General features: G+C 47.8%; 13 non-coding genes across 13 annotated transcripts; all 13 read right to left on the bottom strand.

Annotated features, from left to right (window-relative positions):
- Positions 1–547: 547 nt before the first annotated feature.
- Positions 548–738, bottom strand: LOC142721028 (U2 spliceosomal RNA). The gene has a single exon (XR_012873786.1). It is a non-coding gene; the product is annotated as a U2 spliceosomal RNA (small nuclear RNA).
- Positions 739–2,018: 1,280 nt separating this feature from the next.
- Positions 2,019–2,209, bottom strand: LOC142721053 (U2 spliceosomal RNA). Its single transcript, XR_012873810.1, has one exon. It is a non-coding gene; the product is annotated as a U2 spliceosomal RNA (small nuclear RNA).
- Positions 2,210–3,497: 1,288 nt separating this feature from the next.
- Positions 3,498–3,688, bottom strand: LOC142721027 (U2 spliceosomal RNA). The gene has a single exon (XR_012873785.1). It is a non-coding gene; the product is annotated as a U2 spliceosomal RNA (small nuclear RNA).
- A 1,292-nt stretch (positions 3,689–4,980) lies between these two features.
- On the bottom strand, positions 4,981–5,171 carry LOC142721026 (U2 spliceosomal RNA). The gene has a single exon (XR_012873784.1). It is a non-coding gene; the product is annotated as a U2 spliceosomal RNA (small nuclear RNA).
- A 1,300-nt stretch (positions 5,172–6,471) lies between these two features.
- Positions 6,472–6,662, bottom strand: LOC142721025 (U2 spliceosomal RNA). Its single transcript, XR_012873783.1, has one exon. It is a non-coding gene; the product is annotated as a U2 spliceosomal RNA (small nuclear RNA).
- Positions 6,663–7,962: 1,300 nt separating this feature from the next.
- Positions 7,963–8,153, bottom strand: LOC142721024 (U2 spliceosomal RNA). The gene has a single exon (XR_012873782.1). It is a non-coding gene; the product is annotated as a U2 spliceosomal RNA (small nuclear RNA).
- Positions 8,154–9,449: 1,296 nt separating this feature from the next.
- LOC142721023 (U2 spliceosomal RNA) lies at positions 9,450–9,640 on the bottom strand. Its single transcript, XR_012873780.1, has one exon. It is a non-coding gene; the product is annotated as a U2 spliceosomal RNA (small nuclear RNA).
- Positions 9,641–10,924: 1,284 nt separating this feature from the next.
- Positions 10,925–11,115, bottom strand: LOC142721022 (U2 spliceosomal RNA). Its single transcript, XR_012873779.1, has one exon. It is a non-coding gene; the product is annotated as a U2 spliceosomal RNA (small nuclear RNA).
- Positions 11,116–12,404: 1,289 nt separating this feature from the next.
- Positions 12,405–12,595, bottom strand: LOC142721021 (U2 spliceosomal RNA). Its single transcript, XR_012873778.1, has one exon. It is a non-coding gene; the product is annotated as a U2 spliceosomal RNA (small nuclear RNA).
- A 1,296-nt stretch (positions 12,596–13,891) lies between these two features.
- On the bottom strand, positions 13,892–14,082 carry LOC142721020 (U2 spliceosomal RNA). Its single transcript, XR_012873777.1, has one exon. It is a non-coding gene; the product is annotated as a U2 spliceosomal RNA (small nuclear RNA).
- Positions 14,083–15,374: 1,292 nt separating this feature from the next.
- On the bottom strand, positions 15,375–15,565 carry LOC142721017 (U2 spliceosomal RNA). The gene has a single exon (XR_012873775.1). It is a non-coding gene; the product is annotated as a U2 spliceosomal RNA (small nuclear RNA).
- A 1,288-nt stretch (positions 15,566–16,853) lies between these two features.
- LOC142721016 (U2 spliceosomal RNA) lies at positions 16,854–17,044 on the bottom strand. The gene has a single exon (XR_012873774.1). It is a non-coding gene; the product is annotated as a U2 spliceosomal RNA (small nuclear RNA).
- Positions 17,045–18,340: 1,296 nt separating this feature from the next.
- LOC142721048 (U2 spliceosomal RNA) lies at positions 18,341–18,531 on the bottom strand. Its single transcript, XR_012873806.1, has one exon. It is a non-coding gene; the product is annotated as a U2 spliceosomal RNA (small nuclear RNA).
- Between the last annotated feature and the right edge of the window lie 574 nt (positions 18,532–19,105).

Raw genomic sequence — 19,105 nt, 5'->3', positions numbered from 1 at the left:
TGCTCTCTTTGTAGGCAAGCAAGGCTTTGTTGCAACTGCAATTCTTACTTCTTCTTGAAATGTAGGGACGACAGTACATTCCATCACATCCATCTAGTGTACACAGGTAGGTCCATTGTGGCGGGCAGGCGAGCGGGCGGGCTGCTTTATTGGCTGTTTGCTGTTCCCCTACTCCACTCCACTATTTGACTGTTGTGCTGCATCAATCAATCAATCAATCAATCAATCAATCAATCAATCAATCAATCAGTGGCTGGCTCAGGTGCAGCTCTTTAACTTACCTAAAAGGGAGGGCGGAGAGAAGACAAGGAAGGTGAATGAGGTGTTCCAATGTGAAATGCCGGAAACACAGAAACACAGACGACACACAACAAGAGGTGGCAATCTATTCATTAATTGCATTTAATCAATGAGCTCATTATCACTCATGCATTGTCCAACAGGTGTTGAAATAATGGGATTAAAAGGGGAGATCCCTTCAGAAAGACAGAAACAATAGCAAAGACAAAAAACACTTTTGGAATCTGCTTTTAGTCAACACATAAGGAAAGGGTGCACCGGTCCTGGAAATACTGCAATACCAGGTCAATGCGTGGAGTGGACAGAGCAAGCTCTATTTCCATCTCCCTGTTCTAAAAATCCATTTAATATATGGTCCCCAGATAGGGGACGTATCAGATATTAAACTGATAAGAACAGATACTACACTTGATCTTAGCCAAAAGGCCGAGAAGCGATAACCCGAACGGGCCGCGCGTTGCCCGAGCCTGCCCGATACTGCCCTTGCAGCGATTCAGCCTACTTCTAGGCAATTCCATGGGGCCCTGCAGGCTCACACACTCACAGCTACACGGGAGGTGAATAAAGGCCGGAGAGGAAGCCAGACAGGATTTGCTTCTTTTGCTTGCACCACAATGCAGTGCTGAAAGAGGAGGAATCTACATAAAAACGCCTTCCTGGCAACGCCCAAATGCCCTGCTGCCATGCAGATAAACACTGGCAGCGGCAGCAAGTGCATGCCCACAGCCACCCCTTGTTCCTTCACACCTTGTATCAGCTGTAATCCAGTCCAGTCCAGTGCTGCCTGCTGAGCAGCACTGACCAACACTGCCTGGGCCCAGGCTTTTATCTCTGAGGCCCCATTATGATGTCAGAAAGCTGGCTCTGGAATCCTGAGGGCTCCACTATGACACGTGCAAAGTTCCGTCTGAACTTTATATAAGACGGTGAGGCTCAGTCAGTCACTCAGTGTTGCCTGAGAGGGCAACACTGCAACAGCCGGCCGCCAGGCTGTCTTTTTTTTGCACAGCTAGTTGCCTCCAGGAGGCCACAAGAGGGAGACAAGGGACTGCAAAATGGAAAATAGGCATCCACCAACTTTACAGACAACTTCTCCTTGCTCCTACAACCTCCATCCTTGCACAGTTTGTTATTCTTCTAGGTAACATAGTAACAAATCCAAATTGCTGCTCTCTTTGTAGGCAAGCAAGGCTTTGTTGCAACTGCAATTCTTACTTCTTCTTGAAATGTAGGGACGACAGTACATTCCATCACATCCATCTAGTGTACACAGGTAGGTCCATTGTGGCGGGCAGGCGAGCGGGCGGGCTGCTTTATTGGCTGTTTGCTGTTCCCCTACTCCACTCCACTATTTGACTGTTGTGCTGCATCAATCAATCAATCAATCAATCAATCAATCAATCAATCAATCAATCAATCAGTGGCTGGCTCAGGTGCAGCTCTTTAACTTACCTAAAAGGGAGGGCGGAGAGAAGACAAGGAAGGTGAATGAGGTGTTCCAATGTGAAATGCCGGAAACACAGAAACACAGACGACACACAACAAGAGGTGGCAATCTATTCATTAATTGCATTTAATCAATGAGCTCATTATCACTCATGCATTGTCCAACAGGTGTTGAAATAATGGGATTAAAAGGGGAGATCCCTTCAGAAAGACAGAAACAATAGCAAAGACAAAAAACACTTTTGGAATCTGCTTTTAGTCAACACATAAGGAAAGGGTGCACCGGTCCTGGAAATACTGCAATACCAGGTCAATGCGTGGAGTGGACAGAGCAAGCTCTATTTCCATCTCCCTGTTCTAAAATTCCATTTAATATATGGTCCCCAGATAGGGGACGTATCAGATATTAAACTGATAAGAACAGATACTACACTTGATCTTAGCCAAAAGGCCGAGAAGCGATAACCCGAACGGGCCGCGCGTTGCCCGAGCCTGCCCGATACTGCTGTTCAGCCCTTGCAGCGATTCAGCCTACTTCTAGGCAATTCCATGGGGCCCTGCAGGCTCACACACTCACAGCTACACGGGAGGTGAATAAAGGCCGGAGAGGAAGCCAGACAGGATTTGCTTCTTTTGCTTGCACCACAATGCAGTGCTGAAAGAGGAGGAATCTACATAAAAACGCCTTCCTGGCAACGCCCAAATGCCCTGCTGCCATGCAGATAAACACTGGCAGCGGCAGCAAGTGCATGCCCACAGCCACCCCTTGTTCCTTCACACCTTGTATCAGCTGTAATCCAGTCCAGTCCAGTGCTGCCTGCTGAGCAGCACTGACCAACACTGCCTGGGCCCAGGCTTTTATCTCTGAGGCCCCATTATGATGTCAGAAAGCTGGCTCTGGAATCCTGAGGGCTCCACTATGACACGTGCAAAGTTCCGTCTGAACTTTATATAAGACGGTGAGGCTCAGTCAGTCACTCAGTGTTGCCTGAGAGGGCAACACTGCAACAGCCGGCCGCCAGGCTGTCTTTTTTTTGCACAGCTAGTTGCCTCCAGGAGGCCACAAGAGGGAGACAAGGGACTGCAAAATGGAAAATAGGCATCCACCAACTTTACAGACAACTTCTCCTTGCTCCTACAACCTCCATCCTTGCACAGTTTGTTATTCTTCTAGGTAACATAGTAACAAATCCAAATTGCTGCTCTCTTTGTAGGCAAGCAAGGCTTTGTTGCAACTGCAATTCTTACTTCTTCTTGAAATGTAGGGACGACAGTACATTCCATCACATCCATCTAGTGTACACAGGTAGGTCCATTGTGGCGGGCAGGCGAGCGGGCGGGCTGCTTTATTGGCTGTTTGCTGTTCCCCTACTCCACTCCACTATTTGACTGTTGTGCTGCATCAATCAATCAATCAATCAATCAATCAATCAATCAATCAATCAATCAATCAGTGGCTGGCTCAGGTGCAGCTCTTTAACTTACCTAAAAGGGAGGGCGGAGAGAAGACAAGGAAGGTGAATGAGGTGTTCCAATGTGAAATGCCGGAAACACAGAAACACAGACGACACACAACAAGAGGTGGCAATCTATTCATTAATTGCATTTAATCAATGAGCTCATTATCACTCATGCATTGTCCAACAGGTGTTGAAATAATGGGATTAAAAGGGGAGATCCCTTCAGAAAGACAGAAACAATAGCAAAGACAAAAAACACTTTTGGAATCTGCTTTTAGTCAACACATAAGGAAAGGGTGCACCGGTCCTGGAAATACTGCAATACCAGGTCAATGCGTGGAGTGGACAGAGCAAGCTCTATTTCCATCTCCCTGTTCTAAAAATCCATTTAATATATGGTCCCCAGATAGGGGACGTATCAGATATTAAACTGATAAGAACAGATACTACACTTGATCTTAGCCAAAAGGCCGAGAAGCGATAACCCGAACGGGCCGCGCGTTGCCCGAGCCTGCCCGATACTGCTGTTCAGCCCTTGCAGCGATTCAGCCTACTTCTAGGCAATTCCATGGGGCCCTGCAGGCTCACACACTCACAGCTACACGGGAGGTGAATAAAGGCCGGAGAGGAAGCCAGACAGGATTTGCTTCTTTTGCTTGCACCACAATGCAGTGCTGAAAGAGGAGGAATCTACATAAAAACGCCTTCCTGGCAACGCCCAAATGCCCTGCTGCCATGCAGATAAACACTGGCAGCGGCAGCAAGTGCATGCCCACAGCCACCCCTTGTTCCTTCACACCTTGTATCAGCTGTAATCCAGTCCAGTCCAGTGCTGCCTGCTGAGCAGCACTGACCAACACTGCCTGGGCCCAGGCTTTTATCTCTGAGGCCCCATTATGATGTCAGAAAGCTGGCTCTGGAATCCTGAGGGCTCCACTATGACACGTGCAAAGTTCCGTCTGAACTTTATATAAGACGGTGAGGCTCAGTCAGTCACTCAGTGTTGCCTGAGAGGGCAACACTGCAACAGCCGGCCGCCAGGCTGTCTTTTTTTTGCACAGCTAGTTGCCTCCAGGAGGCCACAAGAGGGAGACAAGGGACTGCAAAATGGAAAATAGGCATCCACCAACTTTACAGACAACTTCTCCTTGCTCCTACAACCTCCATCCTTGCACAGTTTGTTATTCTTCTAGGTAACATAGTAACAAATCCAAATTGCTGCTCTCTTTGTAGGCAAGCAAGGCTTTGTTGCAACTGCAATTCTTACTTCTTCTTGAAATGTAGGGACGACAGTACATTCCATCACATCCATCTAGTGTACACAGGTAGGTCCATTGTGGCGGGCAGGCGAGCGGGCGGGCTGCTTTATTGGCTGTTTGCTGTTCCCCTACTCCACTCCACTATTTGACTGTTGTGCTGCATCAATCAATCAATCAATCAATCAATCAATCAATCAATCAATCAATCAATCAATCAGTGGCTGGCTCAGGTGCAGCTCTTTAACTTACCTAAAAGGGAGGGCGGAGAGAAGACAAGGAAGGTGAATGAGGTGTTCCAATGTGAAATGCCGGAAACACAGAAACACAGACGACACACAACAAGAGGTGGCAATCTATTCATTAATTGCATTTAATCAATGAGCTCATTATCACTCATGCATTGTCCAACAGGTGTTGAAATAATGGGATTAAAAGAAGAGATCCCTTCAGAAAGACAGAAACAATAGCAAAGACAAAAAACACTTTTGGAATCTGCTTTTAGTCAACACATAAGGAAAGGGTGCACCGGTCCTGGAAATACTGCAATACCAGGTCAATGCGTGGAGTGGACAGAGCAAGCTCTATTTCCATCTCCCTGTTCTAAAAATCCATTTAATATATGGTCCCCAGATAGGGGACGTATCAGATATTAAACTGATAAGAACAGATACTACACTTGATCTTAGCCAAAAGGCCGAGAAGCGATAACCCGAACGGGCCGCGCGTTGCCCGAGCCTGCCCGATACTGCTGTTCAGCCCTTGCAGCGATTCAGCCTACTTCTAGGCAATTCCATGGGGCCCTGCAGGCTCACACACTCACAGCTACACGGGAGGTGAATAAAGGCCGGAGAGGAAGCCAGACAGGATTTGCTTCTTTTGCTTGCACCACAATGCAGTGCTGAAAGAGGAGGAATCTACATAAAAACGCCTTCCTGGCAACGCCCAAATGCCCTGCTGCCATGCAGATAAACACTGGCAGCGGCAGCAAGTGCATGCCCACAGCCACCCCTTGTTCCTTCACACCTTGTATCAGCTGTAATCCAGTCCAGTCCAGTGCTGCCTGCTGAGCAGCACTGACCAACACTGCCTGGGCCCAGGCTTTTATCTCTGAGGCCCCATTATGATGTCAGAAAGCTGGCTCTGGAATCCTGAGGGCTCCACTATGACACGTGCAAAGTTCCGTCTGAACTTTATATAAGACGGTGAGGCTCAGTCAGTCACTCAGTGTTGCCTGAGAGGGCAACACTGCAACAGCCGGCCGCCAGGCTGTCTTTTTTTTGCACAGCTAGTTGCCTCCAGGAGGCCACAAGAGGGAGACAAGGGACTGCAAAATGGAAAATAGGCATCCACCAACTTTACAGACAACTTCTCCTTGCTCCTACAACCTCCATCCTTGCACAGTTTGTTATTCTTCTAGGTAACATAGTAACAAATCCAAATTGCTGCTCTCTTTGTAGGCAAGCAAGGCTTTGTTGCAACTGCAATTCTTACTTCTTCTTGAAATGTAGGGACGACAGTACATTCCATCACATCCATCTAGTGTACACAGGTAGGTCCATTGTGGCGGGCAGGCGAGCGGGCGGGCTGCTTTATTGGCTGTTTGCTGTTCCCCTACTCCACTCCACTATTTGACTGTTGTGCTGCATCAATCAATCAATCAATCAATCAATCAATCAATCAATCAATCAATCAATCAATCAATCAATCAGTGGCTGGCTCAGGTGCAGCTCTTTAACTTACCTAAAAGGGAGGGCGGAGAGAAGACAAGGAAGGTGAATGAGGTGTTCCAATGTGAAATGCCGGAAACACAGAAACACAGACGACACACAACAAGAGGTGGCAATCTATTCATTAATTGCATTTAATCAATGAGCTCATTATCACTCATGCATTGTCCAACAGGTGTTGAAATAATGGGATTAAAAGGGGAGATCCCTTCAGAAAGACAGAAACAATAGCAAAGACAAAAAACACTTTTGGAATCTGCTTTTAGTCAACACATAAGGAAAGGGTGCACCGGTCCTGGAAATACTGCAATACCAGGTCAATGCGTGGAGTGGACAGAGCAAGCTCTATTTCCATCTCCCTGTTCTAAAAATCCATTTAATATATGGTCCCCAGATAGGGGACGTATCAGATATTAAACTGATAAGAACAGATACTACACTTGATCTTAGCCAAAAGGCCGAGAAGCGATAACCCGAACGGGCCGCGCGTTGCCCGAGCCTGCCCGATACTGCTGTTCAGCCCTTGCAGCGATTCAGCCTACTTCTAGGCAATTCCATGGGGCCCTGCAGGCTCACACACTCACAGCTACACGGGAGGTGAATAAAGGCCGGAGAGGAAGCCAGACAGGATTTGCTTCTTTTGCTTGCACCACAATGCAGTGCTGAAAGAGGAGGAATCTACATAAAAACGCCTTCCTGGCAACGCCCAAATGCCCTGCTGCCATGCAGATAAACACTGGCAGCGGCAGCAAGTGCATGCCCACAGCCACCCCTTGTTCCTTCACACCTTGTATCAGCTGTAATCCAGTCCAGTCCAGTGCTGCCTGCTGAGCAGCACTGACCAACACTGCCTGGGCCCAGGCTTTTATCTCTGAGGCCCCATTATGATGTCAGAAAGCTGGCTCTGGAATCCTGAGGGCTCCACTATGACACGTGCAAAGTTCCGTCTGAACTTTATATAAGACGGTGAGGCTCAGTCAGTCACTCAGTGTTGCCTGAGAGGGCAACACTGCAACAGCCGGCCGCCAGGCTGTCTTTTTTTTGCACAGCTAGTTGCCTCCAGGAGGCCACAAGAGGGAGACAAGGGACTGCAAAATGGAAAATAGGCATCCACCAACTTTACAGACAACTTCTCCTTGCTCCTACAACCTCCATCCTTGCACAGTTTGTTATTCTTCTAGGTAACATAGTAACAAATCCAAATTGCTGCTCTCTTTGTAGGCAAGCAAGGCTTTGTTGCAACTGCAATTCTTACTTCTTCTTGAAATGTAGGGACGACAGTACATTCCATCACATCCATCTAGTGTACACAGGTAGGTCCATTGTGGCGGGCAGGCGAGCGGGCGGGCTGCTTTATTGGCTGTTTGCTGTTCCCCTACTCCACTCCACTATTTGACTGTTGTGCTGCATCAATCAATCAATCAATCAATCAATCAATCAATCAATCAATCAATCAATCAATCAATCAATCAGTGGCTGGCTCAGGTGCAGCTCTTTAACTTACCTAAAAGGGAGGGCGGAGAGAAGACAAGGAAGGTGAATGAGGTGTTCCAATGTGAAATGCCGGAAACACAGAAACACAGACGACACACAACAAGAGGTGGCAATCTATTCATTAATTGCATTTAATCAATGAGCTCATTATCACTCATGCATTGTCCAACAGGTGTTGAAATAATGGGATTAAAAGGGGAGATCCCTTCAGAAAGACAGAAACAATAGCAAAGACAAAAAACACTTTTGGAATCTGCTTTTAGTCAACACATAAGGAAAGGGTGCACCGGTCCTGGAAATACTGCAATACCAGGTCAATGCGTGGAGTGGACAGAGCAAGCTCTATTTCCATCTCCCTGTTCTAAAAATCCATTTAATATATGGTCCCCAGATAGGGGACGTATCAGATATTAAACTGATAAGAACAGATACTACACTTGATCTTAGCCAAAAGGCCGAGAAGCGATAACCCGAACAGGCCGCGCGTTGCCCGAGCCTGCCCGATACTGCTGTTCAGCCCTTGCAGCGATTCAGCCTACTTCTAGGCAATTCCATGGGGCCCTGCAGGCTCACACACTCACAGCTACACGGGAGGTGAATAAAGGCCGGAGAGGAAGCCAGACAGGATTTGCTTCTTTTGCTTGCACCACAATGCAGTGCTGAAAGAGGAGGAATCTACATAAAAACGCCTTCCTGGCAACGCCCAAATGCCCTGCTGCCATGCAGATAAACACTGGCAGCGGCAGCAAGTGCATGCCCACAGCCACCCCTTGTTCCTTCACACCTTGTATCAGCTGTAATCCAGTCCAGTCCAGTGCTGCCTGCTGAGCAGCACTGACCAACACTGCCTGGGCCCAGGCTTTTATCTCTGAGGCCCCATTATGATGTCAGAAAGCTGGCTCTGGAATCCTGAGGGCTCCACTATGACACGTGCAAAGTTCCGTCTGAACTTTATATAAGACGGTGAGGCTCAGTCAGTCACTCAGTGTTGCCTGAGAGGGCAACACTGCAACAGCCGGCCGCCAGGCTGTCTTTTTTTTGCACAGCTAGTTGCCTCCAGGAGGCCACAAGAGGGAGACAAGGGACTGCAAAATGGAAAATAGGCATCCACCAACTTTACAGACAACTTCTCCTTGCTCCTACAACCTCCATCCTTGCACAGTTTGTTATTCTTCTAGGTAACATAGTAACAAATCCAAATTGCTGCTCTCTTTGTAGGCAAGCAAGGCTTTGTTGCAACTGCAATTCTTACTTCTTCTTGAAATGTAGGGACGACAGTACATTCCATCACATCCATCTAGTGTACACAGGTAGGTCCATTGTGGCGGGCAGGCGAGCGGGCGGGCTGCTTTATTGGCTGTTTGCTGTTCCCCTACTCCACTCCACTATTTGACTGTTGTGCTGCATCAATCAATCAATCAATCAATCAATCAATCAATCAATCAATCAATCAATCAATCAATCAGTGGCTGGCTCAGGTGCAGCTCTTTAACTTACCTAAAAGGGAGGGCGGAGAGAAGACAAGGAAGGTGAATGAGGTGTTCCAATGTGAAATGCCGGAAACACAGAAACACAGACGACACACAACAAGAGGTGGCAATCTATTCATTAATTGCATTTAATCAATGAGCTCATTATCACTCATGCATTGTCCAACAGGTGTTGAAATAATGGGATTAAAAGGGGAGATCCCTTCAGAAAGACAGAAACAATAGCAAAGACAAAAAACACTTTTGGAATCTGCTTTTAGTCAACACATAAGGAAAGGGTGCACCGGTCCTGGAAATACTGCAATACCAGGTCAATGCGTGGAGTGGACAGAGCAAGCTCTATTTCCATCTCCCTGTTCTAAAAATCCATTTAATATATGGTCCCCAGATAGGGGACGTATCAGATATTAAACTGATAAGAACAGATACTACACTTGATCTTAGCCAAAAGGCCGAGAAGCGATAACCCGAACGGGCCGCGCGTTGCCCGAGCCTGCCCGATACTGCTGTTCAGCCCTTGCAGCGATTCAGCCTACTTCTAGGCAATTCCATGGGGCCCTGCAGGCTCACACACTCACAGCTACACGGGAGGTGAATAAAGGCCGGAGAGGAAGCCAGACAGGATTTGCTTCTTTTGCTTGCACCACAATGCAGTGCTGAAAGAGGAGGAATCTACATAAAAACGCCTTCCTGGCAACGCCCAAATGCCCTGCTGCCATGCAGATAAACACTGGCAGCGGCAGCAAGTGCATGCCCACAGCCACCCCTTGTTCCTTCACACCTTGTATCAGCTGTAATCCAGTCCAGTCCAGTGCTGCCTGCTGAGCAGCACTGACCAACACTGCCTGGGCCCAGGCTTTTATCTCTGAGGCCCCATTATGATGTCAGAAAGCTGGCTCTGGAATCCTGAGGGCTCCACTATGACACGTGCAAAGTTCCGTCTGAACTTTATATAAGACGGTGAGGCTCAGTCAGTCACTCAGTGTTGCCTGAGAGGGCAACACTGCAACAGCCGGCCGCCAGGCTGTCTTTTTTTTGCACAGCTAGTTGCCTCCAGGAGGCCACAAGAGGGAGACAAGGGACTGCAAAATGGAAAATAGGCATCCACCAACTTTACAGACAACTTCTCCTTGCTCCTACAACCTCCATCCTTGCACAGTTTGTTATTCTTCTAGGTAACATAGTAACAAATCCAAATTGCTGCTCTCTTTGTAGGCAAGCAAGGCTTTGTTGCAACTGCAATTCTTACTTCTTCTTGAAATGTAGGGACGACAGTACATTCCATCACATCCATCTAGTGTACACAGGTAGGTCCATTGTGGCGGGCAGGCGAGCGGGCGGGCTGCTTTATTGGCTGTTTGCTGTTCCCCTACTCCACTCCACTATTTGACTGTTGTGCTGCATCAATCAATCAATCAATCAATCAATCAATCAATCAATCAATCAATCAGTGGCTGGCTCAGGTGCAGCTCTTTAACTTACCTAAAAGGGAGGGCGGAGAGAAGACAAGGAAGGTGAATGAGGTGTTCCAATGTGAAATGCCGGAAACACAGAAACACAGACGACACACAACAAGAGGTGGCAATCTATTCATTAATTGCATTTAATCAATGAGCTCATTATCACTCATGCATTGTCCAACAGGTGTTGAAATAATGGGATTAAAAGGGGAGATCCCTTCAGAAAGACAGAAACAATAGCAAAGACAAAAAACACTTTTGGAATCTGCTTTTAGTCAACACATAAGGAAAGGGTGCACCGGTCCTGGAAATACTGCAATACCAGGTCAATGCGTGGAGTGGACAGAGCAAGCTCTATTTCCATCTCCCTGTTCTAAAAATCCATTTAATATATGGTCCCCAGATAGGGGACGTATCAGATATTAAACTGATAAGAACAGATACTACACTTGATCTTAGCCAAAAGGCCGAGAAGCGATAACCCGAACGGGCCGCGCGTTGCCCGAGCCTGCCCGATACTGCTGTTCAGCCCTTGCAGCGATTCAGCCTACTTCTAGGCAATTCCATGGGGCCCTGCAGGCTCACACACTCACAGCTACACGGGAGGTGAATAAAGGCCGGAGAGGAAGCCAGACAGGATTTGCTTCTTTTGCTTGCACCACAATGCAGTGCTGAAAGAGGAGGAATCTACATAAAAACGCCTTCCTGGCAACGCCCAAATGCCCTGCTGCCATGCAGATAAACACTGGCAGCGGCAGCAAGTGCATGCCCACAGCCACCCCTTGTTCCTTCACACCTTGTATCAGCTGTAATCCAGTCCAGTCCAGTGCTGCCTGCTGAGCAGCACTGACCAACACTGCCTGGGCCCAGGCTTTTATCTCTGAGGCCCCATTATGATGTCAGAAAGCTGGCTCTGGAATCCTGAGGGCTCCACTATGACACGTGCAAAGTTCCGTCTGAACTTTATATAAGACGGTGAGGCTCAGTCAGTCACTCAGTGTTGCCTGAGAGGGCAACACTGCAACAGCCGGCCGCCAGGCTGTCTTTTTTTTGCACAGCTAGTTGCCTCCAGGAGGCCACAAGAGGGAGACAAGGGACTGCAAAATGGAAAATAGGCATCCACCAACTTTACAGACAACTTCTCCTTGCTCCTACAACCTCCATCCTTGCACAGTTTGTTATTCTTCTAGGTAACATAGTAACAAATCCAAATTGCTGCTCTCTTTGTAGGCAAGCAAGGCTTTGTTGCAACTGCAATTCTTACTTCTTCTTGAAATGTAGGGACGACAGTACATTCCATCACATCCATCTAGTGTACACAGGTAGGTCCATTGTGGCGGGCAGGCGAGCGGGCGGGCTGCTTTATTGGCTGTTTGCTGTTCCCCTACTCCACTCCACTATTTGACTGTTGTGCTGCAATCAATCAATCAATCAATCAATCAATCAATCAATCAATCAATCAATCAATCAGTGGCTGGCTCAGGTGCAGCTCTTTAACTTACCTAAAAGGGAGGGCGGAGAGAAGACAAGGAAGGTGAATGAGGTGTTCCAATGTGAAATGCCGGAAACACAGAAACACAGACGACACACAACAAGAGGTGGCAATCTATTCATTAATTGCATTTAATCAATGAGCTCATTATCACTCATGCATTGTCCAACAGGTGTTGAAATAATGGGATTAAAAGGGGAGATCCCTTCAGAAAGACAGAAACAATAGCAAAGACAAAAAACACTTTTGGAATCTGCTTTTAGTCAACACATAAGGAAAGGGTGCACCGGTCCTGGAAATACTGCAATACCAGGTCAATGCGTGGAGTGGACAGAGCAAGCTCTATTTCCATCTCCCTGTTCTAAAAATCCATTTAATATATGGTCCCCAGATAGGGGACGTATCAGATATTAAACTGATAAGAACAGATACTACACTTGATCTTAGCCAAAAGGCCGAGAAGCGATAACCCGAACGGGCCGCGCGTTGCCCGAGCCTGCCCGATACTGCTGTTCAGCCCTTGCAGCGATTCAGCCTACTTCTAGGCAATTCCATGGGGCCCTGCAGGCTCACACACTCACAGCTACACGGGAGGTGAATAAAGGCCGGAGAGGAAGCCAGACAGGATTTGCTTCTTTTGCTTGCACCACAATGCAGTGCTGAAAGAGGAGGAATCTACATAAAAACGCCTTCCTGGCAACGCCCAAATGCCCTGCTGCCATGCAGATAAACACTGGCAGCGGCAGCAAGTGCATGCCCACAGCTACCCCTTGTTCCTTCACACCTTGTATCAGCTGTAATCCAGTCCAGTCCAGTGCTGCCTGCTGAGCAGCACTGACCAACACTGCCTGGGCCCAGGCTTTTATCTCTGAGGCCCCATTATGATGTCAGAAAGCTGGCTCTGGAATCCTGAGGGCTCCACTATGACACGTGCAAAGTTCCGTCTGAACTTTATATAAGACGGTGAGGCTCAGTCAGTCACTCAGTGTTGCCTGAGAGGGCAACACTGCAACAGCCGGCCGCCAGGCTGTCTTTTTTTTGCACAGCTAGTTGCCTCCAGGAGGCCACAAGAGGGAGACAAGGGACTGCAAAATGGAAAATAGGCATCCACCAACTTTACAGACAACTTCTCCTTGCTCCTACAACCTCCATCCTTGCACAGTTTGTTATTCTTCTAGGTAACATAGTAACAAATCCAAATTGCTGCTCTCTTTGTAGGCAAGCAAGGCTTTGTTGCAACTGCAATTCTTACTTCTTCTTGAAATGTAGGGACGACAGTACATTCCATCACATCCATCTAGTGTACACAGGTAGGTCCATTGTGGCGGGCAGGCGAGCGGGCGGGCTGCTTTATTGGCTGTTTGCTGTTCCCCTACTCCACTCCACTATTTGACTGTTGTGCTGCATCAATCAATCAATCAATCAATCAATCAATCAATCAATCAATCAATCAATCAATCAATCAGTGGCTGGCTCAGGTGCAGCTCTTTAACTTACCTAAAAGGGAGGGCGGAGAGAAGACAAGGAAGGTGAATGAGGTGTTCCAATGTGAAATGCCGGAAACACAGAAACACAGACGACACACAACAAGAGGTGGCAATCTATTCATTAATTGCATTTAATCAATGAGCTCATTATCACTCATGCATTGTCCAACAGGTGTTGAAATAATGGGATTAAAAGGGGAGATCCCTTCAGAAAGACAGAAACAATAGCAAAGACAAAAAACACTTTTGGAATCTGCTTTTAGTCAACACATAAGGAAAGGGTGCACCGGTCCTGGAAATACTGCAATACCAGGTCAATGCGTGGAGTGGACAGAGCAAGCTCTATTTCCATCTCCCTGTTCTAAAAATCCATTTAATATATGGTCCCCAGATAGGGGACGTATCAGATATTAAACTGATAAGAACAGATACTACACTTGATCTTAGCCAAAAGGCCGAGAAGCGATAACCCGAACGGGCCGCGCGTTGCCCGAGCCTGCCCGATACTGCTGTTCAGCCCTTGCAGCGATTCAGCCTACTTCTAGGCAATTCCATGGGGCCCTGCAGGCTCACACACTCACAGCTACACGGGAGGTGAATAAAGGCCGGAGAGGAAGCCAGACAGGATTTGCTTCTTTTGCTTGCACCACAATGCAGTGCTGAAAGAGGAGGAATCTACATAAAAACGCCTTCCTGGCAACGCCCAAATGCCCTGCTGCCATGCAGATAAACACTGGCAGCGGCAGCAAGTGCATGCCCACAGCCACCCCTTGTTCCTTCACACCTTGTATCAGCTGTAATCCAGTCCAGTCCAGTGCTGCCTGCTGAGCAGCACTGACCAACACTGCCTGGGCCCAGGCTTTTATCTCTGAGGCCCCATTATGATGTCAGAAAGCTGGCTCTGGAATCCTGAGGGCTCCACTATGACACGTGCAAAGTTCCGTCTGAACTTTATATAAGACGGTGAGGCTCAGTCAGTCACTCAGTGTTGCCTGAGAGGGCAACACTGCAACAGCCGGCCGCCAGGCTGTCTTTTTTTTGCACAGCTAGTTGCCTCCAGGAGGCCACAAGAGGGAGACAAGGGACTGCAAAATGGAAAATAGGCATCCACCAACTTTACAGACAACTTCTCCTTGCTCCTACAACCTCCATCCTTGCACAGTTTGTTATTCTTCTAGGTAACATAGTAACAAATCCAAATTGCTGCTCTCTTTGTAGGCAAGCAAGGCTTTGTTGCAACTGCAATTCTTACTTCTTCTTGAAATGTAGGGACGACAGTACATTCCATCACATCCATCTAGTGTACACAGGTAGGTCCATTGTGGCGGGCAGGCGAGCGGGCGGGCTGCTTTATTGGCTGTTTGCTGTTCCCCTACTCCACTCCACTATTTGACTGTTGTGCTGCATCAATCAATCAATCAATCAATCAATCAATCAATCAATCAATCAATCAATCAATCAGTGGCTGGCTCAGGTGCAGCTCTTTAACTTACCTAAAAGGGAGGGCGGAGAGAAGACAAGGAAGGTGAATGAGGTGTTCCAATGTGAAATGCCGGAAACACAGAAACACAGACGACACACAACAAGAGGTGGCAATCTATTCATTAATTGCATTTAATCAATGAGCTCATTATCACTCATGCATTGTCCAACAGGTGTTGAAATAATGGGATTAAAAGGGGAGATCCCTTCAGAAAGACAGAAACAATAGCAAAGACAAAAAACACTTTTGGAATCTGCTTTTAGTCAACACATAAGGAAAGGGTGCACCGGTCCTGGAAATACTGCAATACCAGGTCAATGCGTGGAGTGGACAGAGCAAGCTCTATTTCCATCTCCCTGTTCTAAAAATCCATTTAATATATGGTCCCCAGATAGGGGACGTATCAGATATTAAACTGATAAGAACAGATACTACACTTGATCTTAGCCAAAAGGCCGAGAAGCGATAACCCGAACGGGCCGCGCGTTGCCCGAGCCTGCCCGATACTGCTGTTCAGCCCTTGCAGCGATTCAGCCTACTTCTAGGCAATTCCATGGGGCCCTGCAGGCTCACACACTCACAGCTACACGGGAGGTGAATAAAGGCCGGAGAGGAAGCCAGACAGGATTTGCTTCTTTTGCTTGCACCACAATGCAGTGCTGAAAGAGGAGGAATCTACATAAAAACGCCTTCCTGGCAACGCCCAAATGCCCTGCTGCCATGCAGATAAACACTGGCAGCGGCAGCAAGTGCATGCCCACAGCCACCCCTTGTTCCTTCACACCTTGTATCAGCTGTAATCCAGTCCAGTCCAGTGCTGCCTGCTGAGCAGCACTGACCAACACTGCCTGGGCCCAGGCTTTTATCTCTGAGGCCCCATTATGATGTCAGAAAGCTGGCTCTGGAATCCTGAGGGCTCCACTATGACACGTGCAAAGTTCCGTCTGAACTTTATATAAGACGGTGAGGCTCAGTCAGTCACTCAGTGTTGCCTGAGAGGGCAACACTGCAACAGCCGGCCGCCAGGCTGTCTTTTTTTTGCACAGCTAGTTGCCTCCAGGAGGCCACAAGAGGGAGACAAGGGACTGCAAAATGGAAAATAGGCATCCACCAACTTTACAGACAACTTCTCCTTGCTCCTACAACCTCCATCCTTGCACAGTTTGTTATTCTTCTAGGTAACATAGTAACAAATCCAAATTGCTGCTCTCTTTGTAGGCAAGCAAGGCTTTGTTGCAACTGCAATTCTTACTTCTTCTTGAAATGTAGGGACGACAGTACATTCCATCACATCCATCTAGTGTACACAGGTAGGTCCATTGTGGCGGGCAGGCGAGCGGGCGGGCTGCTTTATTGGCTGTTTGCTGTTCCCCTACTCCACTCCACTATTTGACTGTTGTGCTGCATCAATCAATCAATCAATCAATCAATCAATCAATCAATCAATCAATCAATCAGTGGCTGGCTCAGGTGCAGCTCTTTAACTTACCTAAAAGGGAGGGCGGAGAGAAGACAAGGAAGGTGAATGAGGTGTTCCAATGTGAAATGCCGGAAACACAGAAACACAGACGACACACAACAAGAGGTGGCAATCTATTCATTAATTGCATTTAATCAATGAGCTCATTATCACTCATGCATTGTCCAACAGGTGTTGAAATAATGGGATTAAAAGGGGAGATCCCTTCAGAAAGACAGAAACAATAGCAAAGACAAAAAACACTTTTGGAATCTGCTTTTAGTCAACACATAAGGAAAGGGTGCACCGGTCCTGGAAATACTGCAATACCAGGTCAATGCGTGGAGTGGACAGAGCAAGCTCTATTTCCATCTCCCTGTTCTAAAAATCCATTTAATATATGGTCCCCAGATAGGGGACGTATCAGATATTAAACTGATAAGAACAGATACTACACTTGATCTTAGCCAAAAGGCCGAGAAGCGATAACCCGAACGGGCCGCGCGTTGCCCGAGCCTGCCCGATACTGCTGTTCAGCCCTTGCAGCGATTCAGCCTACTTCTAGGCAATTCCATGGGGCCCTGCAGGCTCACACACTCACAGCTACACGGGAGGTGAATAAAGGCCGGAGAGGAAGCCAGACAGGATTTGCTTCTTTTGCTTGCACCACAATGCAGTGCTGAAAGAGGAGGAATCTACATAAAAACGCCTTCCTGGCAACGCCCAAATGCCCTGCTGCCATGCAGATAAACACTGGCAGCGGCAGCAAGTGCATGCCCACAGCCACCCCTTGTTCCTTCACACCTTGTATCAGCTGTAATCCAGTCCAGTCCAGTGCTGCCTGCTGAGCAGCACTGACCAACACTGCCTGGGCCCAGGCTTTTATCTCTGAGGCCCCATTATGATGTCAGAAAGCTGGCTCTGGAATCCTGAGGGCTCCACTATGACACGTGCAAAGTTCCGTCTGAACTTTATATAAGACGGTGAGGCTCAGTCAGTCACTCAGTGTTGCCTGAGAGGGCAACACTGCAACAGCCGGCCGCCAGGCTGTCTTTTTTTTGCACAGCTAGTTGCCTCCAGGAGGCCACAAGAGGGAGACAAGGGACTGCAAAATGGAAAATAGGCATCCACCAACTTTACAGACAACTTCTCCTTGCTCCTACAACCTCCATCCTTGCACAGTTTGTTATTCTTCTAGGTAACATAGTAACAAATCCAAATTGCTGCTCTCTTTGTAGGCAAGCAAGGCTTTGTTGCAACTGCAATTCTTACTTCTTCTTGAAATGTAGGGACGACAGTACATTCCATCACATCCATCTAGTGTACACAGGTAGGTCCATTGTGGCGGGCAGGCGAGCGGGCGGGCTGCTTTATTGGCTGTTTGCTGTTCCCCTACTCCACTCCACTATTTGACTGTTGTGCTGCATCAATCAATCAATCAATCAATCAATCAATCAATCAATCAATCAATCAATCAATCAATCAGTGGCTGGCTCAGGTGCAGCTCTTTAACTTACCTAAAAGGGAGGGCGGAGAGAAGACAAGGAAGGTGAATGAGGTGTTCCAATGTGAAATGCCGGAAACACAGAAACACAGACGACACACAACAAGAGGTGGCAATCTATTCATTAATTGCATTTAATCAATGAGCTCATTATCACTCATGCATTGTCCAACAGGTGTTGAAATAATGGGATTAAAAGGGGAGATCCCTTCAGAAAGACAGAAACAATAGCAAAGACAAAAAACACTTTTGGAATCTGCTTTTAGTCAACACATAAGGAAAGGGTGCACCGGTCCTGGAAATACTGCAATACCAGGTCAATGCGTGGAGTGGACAGAGCAAGCTCTATTTCCATCTCCCTGTTCTAAAAATCCATTTAATATGTGGTCCCCAGATAGGGGACGTATCAGATATTAAACTGATAAGAACAGATACTACACTTGATCTTAGCCAAAAGGCCGAGAAGCGATAACCCGAACGGGCCGCGCGTTGCCCGAGCCTGCCCGATACTGCTGTTCAGCCCTTGCAGCGATTCAGCCTACTTCTAGGCAATTCCATGGGGCCCTGCAGGCTCACACACTCACAGCTAGAAGCCAGACAGGATTTGCTTCTTTTGCTTGCACCACAATGCAGTGCTGAAAGAGGAGGAATCTACATAAAAACGCCTTCCTGGCAACGCCCAAATGCCCTGCTGCCATGCAGATAAACACTGGCAGCGGCAGCAAGTGCATGCCCACAGCCACCCCTTGTTCCTTCACACCTTGTATCAGCTGTAATCCAGTCCAGTCCAGTGCTGCCTGCTGAGCAGCACTGACCAACACTGCCTGGGCCCAGGCTTTTATCTCTGAGGCCCCATTATGATGTCAGAAAGCTGGCTCTGGAATCCTGAGGGCTCCACTATGACACGTGCAAAGTTCCGTCTGAACTTTATATAAGACGGTGAGGCTCAGTCAGTCACTCAGTGTTGCCTGAGAGGGCAACACTGCAACAGCCGGCCGCCAGGCTGTCTTTTTTTTGCACAGCTAGTTGCCTCCAGGAGGCCAC

This window comes from Rhinoderma darwinii, unplaced genomic scaffold (assembly GCF_050947455.1).
Source record: "Rhinoderma darwinii isolate aRhiDar2 unplaced genomic scaffold, aRhiDar2.hap1 Scaffold_513, whole genome shotgun sequence".
Taxonomy (NCBI): domain Eukaryota; kingdom Metazoa; phylum Chordata; class Amphibia; order Anura; family Rhinodermatidae; genus Rhinoderma; species Rhinoderma darwinii.
Note: the sequence above shows the minus strand (reverse complement) of the source record. Positions and strands in the feature narration are given on the sequence as shown.